Here is a 14,847-nt window from a genome sequence, read left to right as displayed (position 1 = left end):
GCATCCCTGGGATAAATCCCACTTGATCATGGTGTTTGATCCTTTTAATGTGTTGTTGGATTCTGTTTGCTAGTATTTTGTGGAGGATTTTTGCATCTATATTCATCAGTGATATTGGACTGTAATTTTCTTTTTTTGTAGTATCTTTGTCTGGTTTTGGTATCAGGGTGATGGTGGCCACATAGAATGAGTTTGGGAGTGTTCCTTCTTCTGCAATTTTTGGGAAGAGTTTGAGGAGGATGGGTGCTATCTCTTCTCTAAATGTTTAGTAGAATTCACCTGTGAAGCCATCTGGTCCTTGACTTTGGTTTATCGGAATATCTTTTCACAATTTCAATTTCATTACTTGTGATTGGTCTGTTCATATTTTCTACTTCTTCCTGGTTCAGTCTTGGAAGGTTATACCTTTCTAAGAATTTGTCCATTTCTTCCAGGTTGTCCATTTTATTGCCATAGAGTTGCTTGTACTAGTCTCTTAGGATGCTTTGTATTTCTGCATTGTCTGTTGTAACTTCTCCCTTTTCATTTCTAATTTTATTGATTTGTGTCTTCTCCCTCTTTTTCTGATGAGTCTGGCTAATGGTTTATCAGTTTTGTTTATCTTCTCAAAGAACCAGCTTTTTGTTTTATTGATCTTCGCTATTGTTTTCTTTGTTTCTATTTCATTTATTTCTGCTCTGATCTTTTTGATTTCTTTCCTTCTGCTAACTTTGGGTTTTGTTTGTTCTTCTTTCTCTAATTCCTTTAGGTGTAAGGTTAGATTGTTTGAGATTTTTCTTGCTTCTTGAGGTAGGCTTGTATAGCTATAAACTTTCCTCTTAGAACTGCTTTTGCTGCATCCCATATGTTTTGGATCATCGTGTTTTCATTATCATTTTTCTCTAGGTATTTTTTGATTTCCTGTTTGATTTCTTCAGTGATCTCTTGGTTATTTAGTAACGTATTGTTTAGCCTCCATGTGTTTTTGCTTTTTACTTTTTTTCTCCTGTAATTGATTTCTAATCTCATAGCATTCTGGTCAGAAAAGATGCTTGATATGATTTCAATTTTCTTAAATTTACTGAGGCTTGTTTTGTGACCCAAGATGTGATCTATCCTGGAGAATGTTCTGTGCGCACTTGAGAAGAAAGTGTAATCTGCTGTTTTTGGATGGAATGTCCTATAAATATCAGTTAAGTCTATCTGGCCTATTGTGTCATTTAAAGCTTCTGTTTCCTTATTATTTTCATTTTGGATAATCTGTCCACTGGTGTAAGTGAGGTGTTAAAGTCCCCCACTATTATTGCATTACTGTCGATTTCCTCTTTTACAGCTGTTAGCAGTTGCCTTATGTATTGAGGTGCTCCTATGTTGGGTGCATATATATTTATAATTGTTATATCTTCTTGGATTGATCCCTTGATCATTATGTAGTGTTCTTCCTTGTCTCTTGTAACATTCTTTATTTTAAAGTCTATTTTATCTGATATGAGTATTGCTACTCCAGCTTTCTTTTGATTACCATTTGCATGGAATATCTTTTTCCATCCCCTCACTTTCAGTCTGTATGTGTCCCTAGTGTCCCTAGGTCTGACGTGGGTCTCCTGTAGACAGCATATAGATGGGTCTTGTTTTTGTATCCATTCAGCAAGTCTGCATCTTTTGGTTGCAGCATTTATTCCATTCACGTTTAAGGTAATTATCGATATGTATGTTCTTATGACCATTTTCTTAATTGTTTCGTTTCTGTTTTTGTAGGTCCTTTTCTTCTCTTGTGTTTCCCACTTAGAGAAGTTCCTTTAGCATTTGTTGTAGAGCTGGTTTGGTGGTGCTGAATTCTCTTAGCTTTTACTTGTCTGTAAAGCTTTTGATTTCTCCATCGAATCTGAGTGAGATCCTTGTGGGGTAGAGTAATCTTGGTTGTAGTTTCTTCCCCTTCCTCACTTTAAGTATATCATGCCACACCCTTCTCGCTTGTAGAGTTTCTGCTGAGAAATCAGCTGTTAATCTTATGGGAGTTCCCTTGTATGTAATCTGTCATTTTTCCCATGCTGCTTTCAGTAATTTTTGTTTGTCTTTAATTTTTGCCAATTTGATTACTATGTGTCTCGGTGTGTTTCTCCTTGGATTTATCCTGTATGGGATTCTCTGTGCTTCCTGGACTTGTGTGGCTATTTCCTTTCCCATGTTATGGAAGTTTTCAACTATAATCTCTCCAAATATTTTCTCTGGCCCTTTCTCTCTCTCTCCTCCTTCTGTGACCCCTATAACGCGAATTTTGTTGCATTTAATGTTATCCCAGAGGGCTCTTAGGCTATCTTCAATTCCACAGTTCTGTCTTCCAGGTCACTTATCCATTCTTTTGCCTCAGTTATTCTGCTGTTGATTCCTTCTGGTGTAGTTTTCACTTCAGTTATTGTATTTGTTCATCTCTGTTTGTTTATTCTTTAATTCTTCTAGGTCTTTGTTAAACATTTCTTTCATCTTCTCAATCTTTGCCTCCATTCTTTTTCCGAGGTCATGGATCATCTTCACTATCATTATTCTGAATTCTTTTTCTGGAAGGTTGCCTATCTCCACTTCATTTAGTTGTTTTTATGGGGTTTTATCTTGTTCCTTCATCTGCTACATAACCCTCTGCGTTTTCATCTTGTCTGTCTTTCTGTGAATGTGGTTTTTGTTCCACAGGCTGCAGGATTTTAGTTCTTCTTGCTTCTGCTGTCTGCCCTCTGGTGGATGAGGCTATCTATGAGGCTTGTGCAAGTTTCCTAATGGGAGGGACTGGTGATGAGTGCATATTTAAAACATTGATGATAATAAAAATATTTATGTGAGTTAAAATGCTTCCACATATACAATCTCATTTAGTTCTCACAGACTAAATGATTTTTAATGCTTAAAATGTGCCATTTAAATTTATATGTTACAGTTAAGGAAACAACTCAAAGGGATTTGCTTGCCATGATAGTACACCCAGTAAGTGGAGAGCAGCAGTCTAAATCCCAGCCTGTTTCCGAAACCCCTGTTCTTGCCACTAAACCAGGTTGTAGTACACATCTAAACTGTGCAAAAATGACAGATGATTTGTGAATATAAGCTTTATAACACAACATAGAAATGTGTGAAATAATCTGAAAATTAATGATAAATGGAGAAAGAAAATACAATCATGTGTTAAAATATTAGATATATATTTTGGTGGTAAATTTTTATTACAAATATAATTTTATTCTTTCTGTTTCCAAGATTTCTTCAACATATAAGAGCTTGAAGGTAATCATAGTTTGAAATATATATATATGTACTTTTGAAAATCAGTAGAAAGACCTATGGTTTAGGAGAGGAAGCACAAAGATAATTTGTATTAGTAAATGCCTTACCCGAAAATAAAGCATTCTCTGTCTTCAATTATATATATTTTGAAAGATGGAACTGGCTTGCTTTCTACTGCACTCTCTACTTATTCCAGTTTCTTTCAGAGAAAGAATTCTAAGTTCAGCTTTATCAATCATATTCTGAGTTACTGGGAGAGGAGAGAATACTGTGAGTCACTGTACTTGTATCCCTGTGTGTGAGATCCTCTCTATGTTATATGTGGCTGTAGATATGACAAATTTAAACTGGGAGTATTTTTCAAGTATTCCTTAATTGCCTATTCTTTATTTTGTGGATTCATTTGAAGACTTGCTCTTAACAAAACTATATGCGTGGTGCTGTGGGGAATAAGATAATCCCTGTCCTCACTGGGATTATAATTAATTAATATAGACATAGAAATCAAATTACAATAATGTAAGACAATGTAATGATGATGAGTAGAACTTCTATTCATTGAGCAACCATACTAGACTATTTCCATATTTCCGTGTACTATCTCTAATCCTGTCAACAACACTGAATAGTAGAAATTGTTCTCAAAAATAAAGAAATAAAAGCCTTAGGCCATTAGACAACTAGGCTATAGTTATGTGGTGAAAATGGCAAAGCTAGCACTAAACTGTCATTCTATGAAGTAGAGACTTATAGATATATGCATACATATGTAAAGTGTATATGTGTGTGTGCATACATATACACACAAAGTAGTTCTTCATGAAATAACCTTGGATGCTATTTCTGTCTACCTATGTATCTATCTATCTATCTCCCTGCTTGGCAATAGAGACACAGACGAGTTCACAGCATAAATTATTTTTTTATTTTCTAGCTCTTCAATGTAGTTTCTGATTTTGAATGTTTTCTTTTTATTTATAAAACTGTAGAAAATTAGAAATACATAAAAATGAAAGAGAAGAAAATACAAATTACCTGAGAGCTTGTCAGATACAGTCACCATTCATATTTTAGAATAATGTGTTTGTCTTTATATGCTTGTGTCCATATAATTATGTTTTATATGCATATATTTTGTGGTTTAAAATCTTGGTCATGTTATCTATAGAACCAGCATTTTATATATAGAAGTTCTTTTTCACTTAATGGTTTTTCATAAATTTTTTCAGTTATGAAATAAATTTTGAAGGCATCATTATAAAATTTCTATAATATCCCATGTTAAGGTGTTCCCACAATTTATGTACTCTTTTACTTTTGCTGGGTTTTGTTTTTTTTTAATTTTATATTGGAGTATAGTTGATTAACAATGTTGTGTTAGTTTCAAGTGTACAGAAAATTGCCTTAGTTATACATATATATTTTTTCAGATTCTTTTTCCTTATGGGTTATTACAAAATATTGAGTATAATTCCCTGTGCTATACAGTAGGTATATGTTGTGTTAGTTTCAGGTGTACAGGAAAGTGATTCAGTTATACATATACATGTATCTATTCTTGTTCAAATTCTTTTCCCATTTAGGTTATTACAGAATATTGAGCATCATTCCCTGTGCTATGTAGCAGTGTGTACATGTCAATCCCAAACTCCATCTATCCTTCTACCCACCCTTCCCCCCTGGCAACCATAAGTTTCTTTTCTACATCTGTGACTCTATTTCTGTTTTCTAAATAAGTTCATTTGTATCACTTTTTAGATTCCACATATAAGTGATATCATATGATATTTGTCTCTGTCTGACTTACTTCACTTAGTAGGATAATCTCTAGGTCCATCCATGTTGCTGCAAATGTCATTATTTCATTCATTTTTAGGGCTGAGTAATATTCCATTATATATATGTACCACATCTTCTTTATCCATTCATCTGTTGATGGACATTTAGGTTGCTTCCATGTCTTGGCTATTGTAAATAGTGCTGCAATGAACATTGGGATTCATGTATCTTTTTAAAGTATAATTTTCTCTGGTTATATGCCCAGGACTGGGATTGTTGGATGATATGGTAGTTCTATTTTTAGTTTCTTTTTTTTTTTTTTTTAAACATCTTTATTGGGGTATAATTGCTTTACAATGGTGTGTTAGTTTCTGCTTTACAACAAAGTGAATCAGCTATACATATACATATGTTCCCATATGTCTTCCCTCTTGCGTCTCCCTCCCTCCCACTCTCCCCATCCCACCCTTCCAGGCTGTCACAAAGCACCGAGCTAATATCCCTGTGCCTTGCGGCTGCTTCCCCCCAGCTATCTACCTTACTACGTTTGTTAGTGTGTATATGTCCATGACTCTCTCTCGCCCTGTCAAAACTCACCCTTCCCCCTCCCCATATCCTTAAGTCCGTTCTCCAGTAGGTCTGCGTCTTTATTCCTATCTTACCCCTAGGTTCTTCATGACATTTTTTTCCCTTAAAGTCCATATATATGTGTTAGCATACGGTATTTGTCTTTTTCTTTCTGACTTACTTCACTCTGTATGACAGATTCTAGGTCTATCCATCGCATTACAAATAGCTCAATTTCATTTCTTTTTAAGGCTGAGTAATATTCCATTGTGTATATGTGCCACATCTTCTTTATCCATTCATCCGATGATGGGCGCTTAGGTTGTTTCCATGTCCTGGCTATTGTAAATAGAGCTGCAATGAACATTTTGGTACATGACTCTCTTTGAATTTTGGTTTTCTCAGGGTATATGCCAAGTAGTGGGATTGCTGGGTCATATGGTAATTCTATTTGTAGTTTTTTAAGGAACCTCCATACTGTTCTCCACAGTGGCTGAACCAATTCACATTCCCACCAGCAGTGCAAGAGTGTCCCCTTTTCTCCACACCCTCTCCAGCATTTATTGTTTCTTGATTTTTTGATGATGGCCATTCTGACTGGTGTGAGATGATATCTCATTGTAGTTTTGATTTGCATTTCTCTAATGATTAATGATGTTGAGCATTCTTTCATGTGTTTGTTGGCATTCTGTATATCTTCTTTGGAGAAATGTCTATTTAGGTCTTCTGCCCATTTTTGGATGGGGTTGTTTGTTTTTTTGTTATTGAGCTGCATGAGCTGCTTGTAAATTTTGGAGATTAATCCTTTGTCAGTTGCTTCATTTGCAAATGTTTTCTCCCATTCTGAGGGTTGTCTTTTGGTCTTGGTTATGGTTTCCTTTGCTGTGCAAAAGCTTTGAAGTTTCATTAGGTCCCATTTGTTTATTTTTATTTCCATTACTCTAGGAGGTGGGTCAGAAAGAATCTTGCTGTGATTTATGTCATAGAGTGTTCTTCCTATGTTTTCTTCTAAGAGTTTGATAGTTTCTGGCCTTACATTTAGGTCTTTAATCCATTTTGAGCTTATTTTTGTGTATGGTGTTAGGGAGTGATCTAATCTCATACTTTTACATGTACCTGTCCAGTTTTCCCAGCACCATTTATTGAAGAGGCTGTCCTTTCTCCACTGTACATTCCTGCCTCCTTTATCAAAGATAAGGTGTCCATATGTGCGTGGGTTTATCTCTGGGCTTTCTATCCTGTTCCACTGATCTATCTTTCTGTTTTTGTGCCAGTACCATACTGTCTTGATTACTGTTGCTTTGTAATATAGTCTGAAGTCAGGGAGCCTTATTCCTCCAGCTCCTTTTTTCGTTCTCAAGATTGCTTTGGCTATTCGGGGTCTTTTGTGTTTCCATACAAATTGCGAAATTTTTTGTTCTAGTTCTGTGAAAAATGTATTTTTAGTTTCTTAAGGAACTTCCATACTGTTCTCCATAATGGTTGTACCAATTTACATTACCACCAACAGTGTAGGAGGGTTCCCTTTTCTCCACACTCTCTCCAGATTTTTTGATTATGGCCATTCTTACTGGTGTGAGGTGATATCTCATTGTAGTTTTGATTTGCATTTTTCTAATAATTAGCAATGTTGAGCATCTTTTCATGTGCTTTTTGGCCATCTGTATGTCTTCTTTGGAGAAATGTCTCTATAGGTCTTCTGCCCATTTTTGGATTGGGTTGTTTTCTTGATATTCAGCCACATGAGCTGTTTGTATATTTTAGAAATTAATCCCTTGTTGGTCACATCATTTGCAAATATTTTATCCCATTCTGTAGGTTGTCTTTTCATTTTGAGTTTAATTAGGTCCCACTTGTTTGTTTTTGTTTTATTTCCATTACTGTAGGAGACGGATCCAAAAAGGTATTGCTGCAATTTATGTCAAATTGTGTTCTTCCAATATTTTCCTCTAAGAGTTGTATAGTATCAGGTCTTAGATTTCAGTCTTTAATTCTTTTGAGTTCATTTTTTTGTATGGTGTTAAAGAATGTTCTAATTTCATTCTTTTACATGTAGCTTGTCCAGTTTTCCCAGCACCATTTATTAAAGAGACTGTCTTTTCTCCGTTGTATAATCTTGCCTTCTTTGTCATAGGTTAATTGACCATATGTTCATAGGTTTATTTCTGGGCTTCCTATCCTATTCCATTAATCATATGTCAGTTTTTGTGCCAGTACCATACTGTTTGATTACTGTAGCCTTGTAGTATACTCTGAAATCAGGGAACATGATTTCTCCAGCTCTGTTCTTCTTTCTCAAGATTATTTTGGCTATTCAGGGTCTTTTGTGTTGCCATACAAATTAAACAATTTTTTATTCTAGTTCTGTGAAAAATGCCATTGGTAATTTGATAGGGATTGCACTGAAGCTGTAGATTGCCTTGGGTAGTATAGTAATTTTGACAATATTGATTCTTCCAATCTAAGAATATGGTATATCTTTCCATGTGTTTGTGTCATTTTTGATTTCTTTCATCAGCATCTTATAGTTTTTGAAGTAAAGGTCTTTAGCCTCCTCAGGTAGGTTTATTCCTAGGTATTTTATTCTTTTTGATGAGATAGTAAATGGGTTGTTTCTTTAATTTCTCTTTCTGATATTTTTGTTGTTAGTGAATAGGAATGCAATAGATTTCTGTGTATAATTTTGTGTCATGCAACTTTACCAAATACACTGATGAGCCCTAGTGGTTTTCTGGTAGCATCTTTAGGATTTTCTGTGTATTATATCATGTCATCTGCAGTGACAGTTTTATTTCTTCTTTTCCAATTTTCATTCATTTCTTTTTCTTCTCTGAGTGCCATGGCTAGGACTTCCAAACCTATGTTGAATAAAAGCCATGAGAGTGGACATCCTTGTCTTTTTCCTGATCTTAGAGGAAATGCTTTCATCTTTTCACAATTGAATATGATGTTTGCTCTAGGTTTGTTATATATGGCCTTTATTATGTTGAAGTAGGTTCCCTCTGTGCCCACTTTCTGGAGAGTTTTTTATCACAAACGGGTGTTGAGTTTTGTCAAAAGCTTTTTCTGCATCTATTGAGATGATTATGTTTTTTATTCTTCAATTCATTGATGTGGTGTATCACACTGATCGATTTGTGGATATTGAAAAATCCTTGTACCCCTTGGATAAATCCAAGTTGACCATGGTGTATGATCCTTTTAATGTACTGTGTAATTTGGTTTGCTAGTATTTTGTTGAGGATTTTTGTGTGTATGTTCATCAGTGTTATTTGCCTGTAATTGTCTTTTTTTGTGGTAGATTTGTCTGGTTTTGGTATCAGTGTAATGGTGGCCTCATAGAATGAGTTGGGAGTGTTCCTTCCTCTGCTTTTTTTTTTTTTTTTTTTTTTGTGGTACACGGGCCTCTCACTGTTATGGCCTCTCTTATTGCAGAGCACAGGCTCTGGATGTGCAGGCTCAGTGGCCATGGCTCACAGTCGTAGCTGCTCCACAGCATGTGGGATCATCCTGGACCGGGGCATGAACCCGCATCCCCTGCATCAGCAGGCAGACTCTCAACCACTGCACCACCAGGGAAGCCCCCTCTGCAATTTTTTGGAACAATTTCAGAAGCATAGGTGTTAACTCTTCTCTGAATGTTTGATAGAATTCACCTGTGAAGCCATCTGGTCCTGGACTTTGGTCTGTTGAAAGTTTTTAAATCACAGTTTCAATGTCAGCACTTGTGATTGGTCTGTTTATATTTTCTATTTCTTCCTGGTTCAGTCTTGGGAGATTGTACCTATCTAAGAGTTTGTCCATTTCTTCTAGGTTGTCCATTTTATTGGCATATAGTTTCTTCTAGTAGTCTCTTATGAACCTTTGTATTTCTATGGTATCTGCTGTAACTTCTCCTTTTTCATTTCTAATTTTATTGATTTGAGCCCTGTCCCTTTTTTTCTTGATGAGTCAGGCTAATGGTTTATCAATTTTGTTTATCTCTTCAAAGAACCAGCTTTTAGTTTCATTGATCTTTCCTATTGTTTTCTTCATCTCTATTTCATTTATCCCTGCTCTGATTTTTTGATTTCTTTCCTTCTACTAACTTTGGGTTTTGTTTGTTCTTCATTCTCTAGTTGCTTTAGGTGTAAGGTTAGGTTGTTTATTTGAGATTTTTCTTGTTTCCTGAGGTAAGATTTTATTGCTATAAACTTCCCTCTTAGAACTGCTTTTGTTGCATCCCATAGGTTTTGGGTCATTGTGTTTTCATGTCATTTGTTTCTAGGTAGTTTTTGATTTCCTCTTTGATTTCTTCAGTGATTCATTCGTTGTTTAGTAGCATATTGTTTAGCCTCCACGCGTTTGTGCTTTTTACGTTTTTTATTTTTTCCCTTGTAGTTGATTTCTAATCTCATAGTGTTGTGGTTGGAAAAGATGCTTGGTATGATTTCAATTTTCTTAAATTTACCAAGGCTCACTTTGTGGCCCAGCATGTGATCTATCCTGGAGAATGTTCTATGTGCACTTAAGAAGAATGCATATTCTGCTGGTTTTGGATAGAATGCTCCATAAATATCAATTAAGTCCTGGTCTACTGTGTTATTTAAGTCCTATGTTTCCTTACTGTATTGATTTTCTGTCTGGATGATCTGTACATTGATGAAAGTGAGGTGTTTAAGTCCCCCACTATTATTGTGTTACTGCTGATTTCTCCTTCTATGGCTGTCAATGTTTGCCTTATATATTGAGGTGCTCCTATGTGGGGTACATATATATTTACACTTGTTATGTCTTCTTTTTGGATTGATCCTTTGATCATTACATAATGTCCTTCTTTGTCTCTTGTAACAGGCTTCATTTTAAAGTCTATTTTGTCTTATATGAGTATTCCTACTCCGGCTTTCTCTTGATTTCCACTTGAATGGAATACCTTTTCCATCCGCCCACTTTCAGTCCATAAGTGTCCCTAGATGTAAAGTGGGTCTCTTGTAGACAGCATATATACGGGTTTTGTTTTTTTATCCATTCAGCCAATTTATATCTTTTGATTGGAGCTTTTAATCCATTTATGTTTAAGGTAATTGTTGATATGTATGTTTTTACTGCCATTTTGTTCATTGTTTTGGATTTGTTTTTATAGGTCTTTTTTTCCCCTGTCCTTTTCTGTTCTCTTGTGATTTGACAACTAACTTTAGTGTTGTGTTTGGATTCCTTTTTCCTTTTTGTGTGTGTATCTATTGTAGATTTTAGGTGTGCAGTTACCATGAGGTTTTCATATAGCAGTTTATATGTAAAGAGGATTGTTTAAATTGCTGGTCTTTTAATTTCAAATGCATTTCCAATATCCTGCATTTGTACTCTCCTCTTTTCATGATTGCTGGTTTTGATATCATATTTGTTTGTGGATGATTTCCTACCTTTACTGTATCTTTGCCTTTTCTGGTGAGCATTTCCATTAGTAGTTTTCTTATTTTTAGTTGTAGCCTTTTCTTTCCACCTAGAGAAGTTCCTTTAGCATATGTTGCAAAGCTGGTCTGGTGGTGCTTTTGCTTGTCTGCAAAGCTTTTAATTTCTCTGTTGGGTCTCTTAGCTTTTGCTTGTCTGTAAAGCTTTTGATTTCTCTATCAGGTCTGAGTGAGAGCCTTGCTGGGTAGGGTATTCTTGATTGTAGAGCCTTCCTTTCATTACTTTAAATATATCATTCCATTCCCTTCTGGCCTGCAGAGTTTCTGCTGAGAAATCAGCTGATATACTTATAGTAATTCCTTTGTATGTTATTTGTTGCTTTTCTCTTGTTGCTTTTAATATTTTTTCTTTGACTTTAAATTTTTGTTAATTTTTTTTTTTTCCTGGTACGCGGGCCTCTCACTGTTGTGGAGCACAGGCTCCAGACGCACAGGCTCAGCGGCCATGGCTCATGGGCCCAGCCGCTCTGCAGCATGTGGGATCTTCCTGGACCGGGGCACGAACCCATGTCCCCTGCATCGGCAGGCAGACTCTCAACCACTGCGCCACCAGGGAAGCCCAAATTTTTGTTAATTTGATTACTATGTTTCTCAACATGTTCTTCCTTGGGTTTATCCTGCCTGGGACTCTTTGTGATTCCTGGACTTGAGTGACTGTTTTCTTTCCCATGTTAGTGAAGTTTTTAGCTATGATCTCTTCAAACATTTTCTCAGGCCCTTTATCTCTCTCTTCTCCTTCTGAGACACCTATAATGTGAATGTTTGTGCATTTAATGTTGTCCCAGAGGTCTCTTAGACTGTTCTCATTTCTTTTCCTTCTTTATTTTGTTCCATGGCAGTGATTCCACTATTCTTTCTTCCAGCTCACTTATCTATTCTTCTGGCTCACTTATTCTGCTATTGATTCGTCCTAGTGTATTTTAACTTTTAGTTATTTTATTGTTCATCTCTGTGTGTGCTTTAGTTCTTCTAGGTCTTTGTTAAACATTTCTTGTATCTTCTCAATCTGTGTCTCCATTCTTTTTCTGAGATCTTGGATCATCTTTACTATAATTACTCTGAATTCCTTTTTGGGTAGATTGCCTATCTCCACTTCAATTAGTTGTTGTTCTGGTTTATCTTGTTCCTTCATCTGGAATATTTTCCTCTGCGATGTCATTTTGTCTAACTTTCTGTGATTGTGGTTTCTGTTCTGCAGGCTGCAGGGTTGTAGTTCTTCTTGCTTGTGCTGTCTGCCCCCTTAGTGGATGAGGCTGATCTAAGAGGCTTGTGCAGGCTGCCTGGTGGGAGGGACTGGTTCCTGCCTACTGGTGGGTGGAGCTGAGTCTTTTCCCTCTGGTGGCAGGACCATGTCAAGGGGTGTGTTTAGTGGGCAGCTGTGTGCTCAGGAAGATTTTGAGCATCCCTTCTGCTGATGTGTGGGGTTTTGTTCCTGCCCTGTGTTGTTTGGCCTGAGGCATCCCAGCACTGGAGCCTACAGGCTGTTGGCCGGGACCAGGTCTTGGTGAGAAAATGGCAGCCTCCAAGAGGGCTCACCCCAATGAGTACTCCCCAGAACTACTGATGCCAGTGCTTTTGTCCCCACTCTGAGCCATAGCCACTCCCCACCTCTGCAGGAGACCCTTCAATACTAGCAGGTAGGTTTGGCCCTGGCTCTTATGAAGTCACTGCTTTTTCCTTGGGTCCTGGTGCACACCAGACCTTGTGTACACCCTTCAAGAGTGGAGTTTCTGTTTCCCCCAGTCCTGTGGACTTCCTGTGATCAAACCCCGCTGGCCTTCAAAGCCAGATTCTCTGGGGGATCCTCCTCCCATTGCCAGACCTCCAGGCTGGGGAGCCTGATGTGGGGCTCAGAACTTTCACTCCTGTGGGAGAACTTCTGTGGTATAATTATTTTCCACTTGTGGGTCACCCACCTAGCAGGTATGGGATTTGATTTTATTGTGACTGTGTCCCTCCTAACATCGCACTGTGGCTTCTTCTTTGTCTTTGGCTGTAGGGGATCTTTTTTGGTAGGTTCCAGCATTTCTTTTGTCAGTGGTTGTTCAGTTGTGATTTTGTGTTTTCATGAGAAGAGGTGAGCTCACATCCTTCTATTGCATCTTGTCTCAACTGTGTGCAGACCACTTTAAAACACTGCTTTACTGTGGGCTGTGAGAAGATTTCCAGTTCTCAGTAGGGGGTTTCTCAGTAGGGGAGATACCCCCTATCAAAGCCATTCCTTTGTGCCCTGGATCTTTCTTGTCCTAATCATTGAAGTCCTTCTTCTCCAAACCCATCCAAAAATTCAGCTCAAACTTCCAGTTCTGTAGAGGAAATGCTTTTCTAATCAGCTCACCTCCAGGATCCAGCTCACAAAGATGATTTAAACCTTTTTCACCTGGGAATGCCCTTAAATACTCAGTGTGTTCCAGAGATCAGTAGCATCCATATCCTGTGTTTTAGATTTTATTCTCTTTTAAGTAATTCTGCATGAAATACCCTTTTACAACAAATTTGGTTCACAACTGATTGTCTCTTTCAGAGTGTGTTTTGGGAAGAGACATTCTATTAAAGTGTATGAATGCCTTTAAAAGTCTTAATGCAGATCACTAAATTGTACTGTGTTTAGGTGTATTTAATCCTATCAGGGTGATCCAGGGAAGCTCTCCTTAGGTCAGGGAATTTTGAACAGGATAGTAAGCTTAGTACCCATCATCATAACTCATAGTAGGTACCAAGGGCTCTGTTGGGCTTTGGCGATCATCAGAGATGAAAAGGCAGTTTTTCTCCCAGTCAGATGTGCTCAGGAGAGGTGCTGTGATTCTCCTCTCCTCCACTCATGCTCAGGGTCTGCCCTGATCCCCCATCCCAACTCCCAGTTAAAGCACCTCTTTCCTGATGAGGACTTGCTACATTTTGGTTATACATTCTGCTTCTTGGGTTATCAGATGTGGGTTGGAGCTTAATTCTTTGCTGCCTATTCATGGATAGGCTAACATTTAAAGCTTCTGCCTCTGTAAAGTGAGGATAATAATATCACTGACATCACATGAGTTTTGTTAGGATTAAATGACATAATGCATGTAAAGCAGTATTGTGTCTTACGCATAACAGACTTGTAATAAGTGTCAACTGTTATTACCCTGTTTTTGTGTGATAAGGACTGAAGTGTTAGTCTAATACTTATTCAGACCTGGAGCAGTTCTGGACCTTAATTCTCAATTATGGCTGAAGAGCCAAAGCAATCGTGGTGAGGAAATTAACATTAGACTGTTCATGTCACAACAGATGGGAGGGATGGAGAGAAACTGTGCTAATATTAAGTGCCTTTTATTTATTTGTTTTGGGGGTCAGCCGTTGTTTCAACTGCTTTACATATATCAATTTTACCCTACAAGTCAGGTACTGATATTATTCCTATTTTGCAGATGAGAAAATGGGGCAAAGAGAAATGAAATCATTTGCTTAAAAATTTGCCAAGAGGAGTAAATGTGACATTTCTCTGCTTGACATTTATAAACAGGTTCTTCATCAGTTCTTTCAGTAACTCTTCGAAGTATTTACTGAAGTAAATATTATCATCCTCACTTTACAAATGAGAAAACTAGGACTCAAATAGTATCAGAAAAGTGTCCCTGGTTCCATGGCTAGAAAGATAGCTACCACCAAACTTGTGTGGTTTCTTCTATTCCACACTGCCTCTTACTTTCAGGAGTAAAGAGTGAATTGTCTTAAGATTTGTATAACTAACGTAATTAATAACATAATTATCATTAGTGTATATATATATATATATATATATATATATGTATAGTTTGTT

The sequence above is a fragment of the Phocoena phocoena genome, chromosome 1, assembly GCF_963924675.1.
Source record: "Phocoena phocoena chromosome 1, mPhoPho1.1, whole genome shotgun sequence".
Taxonomy (NCBI): Eukaryota; Metazoa; Chordata; class Mammalia; order Artiodactyla; family Phocoenidae; genus Phocoena; species Phocoena phocoena.
This window is presented reverse-complemented; position numbering follows the sequence as displayed.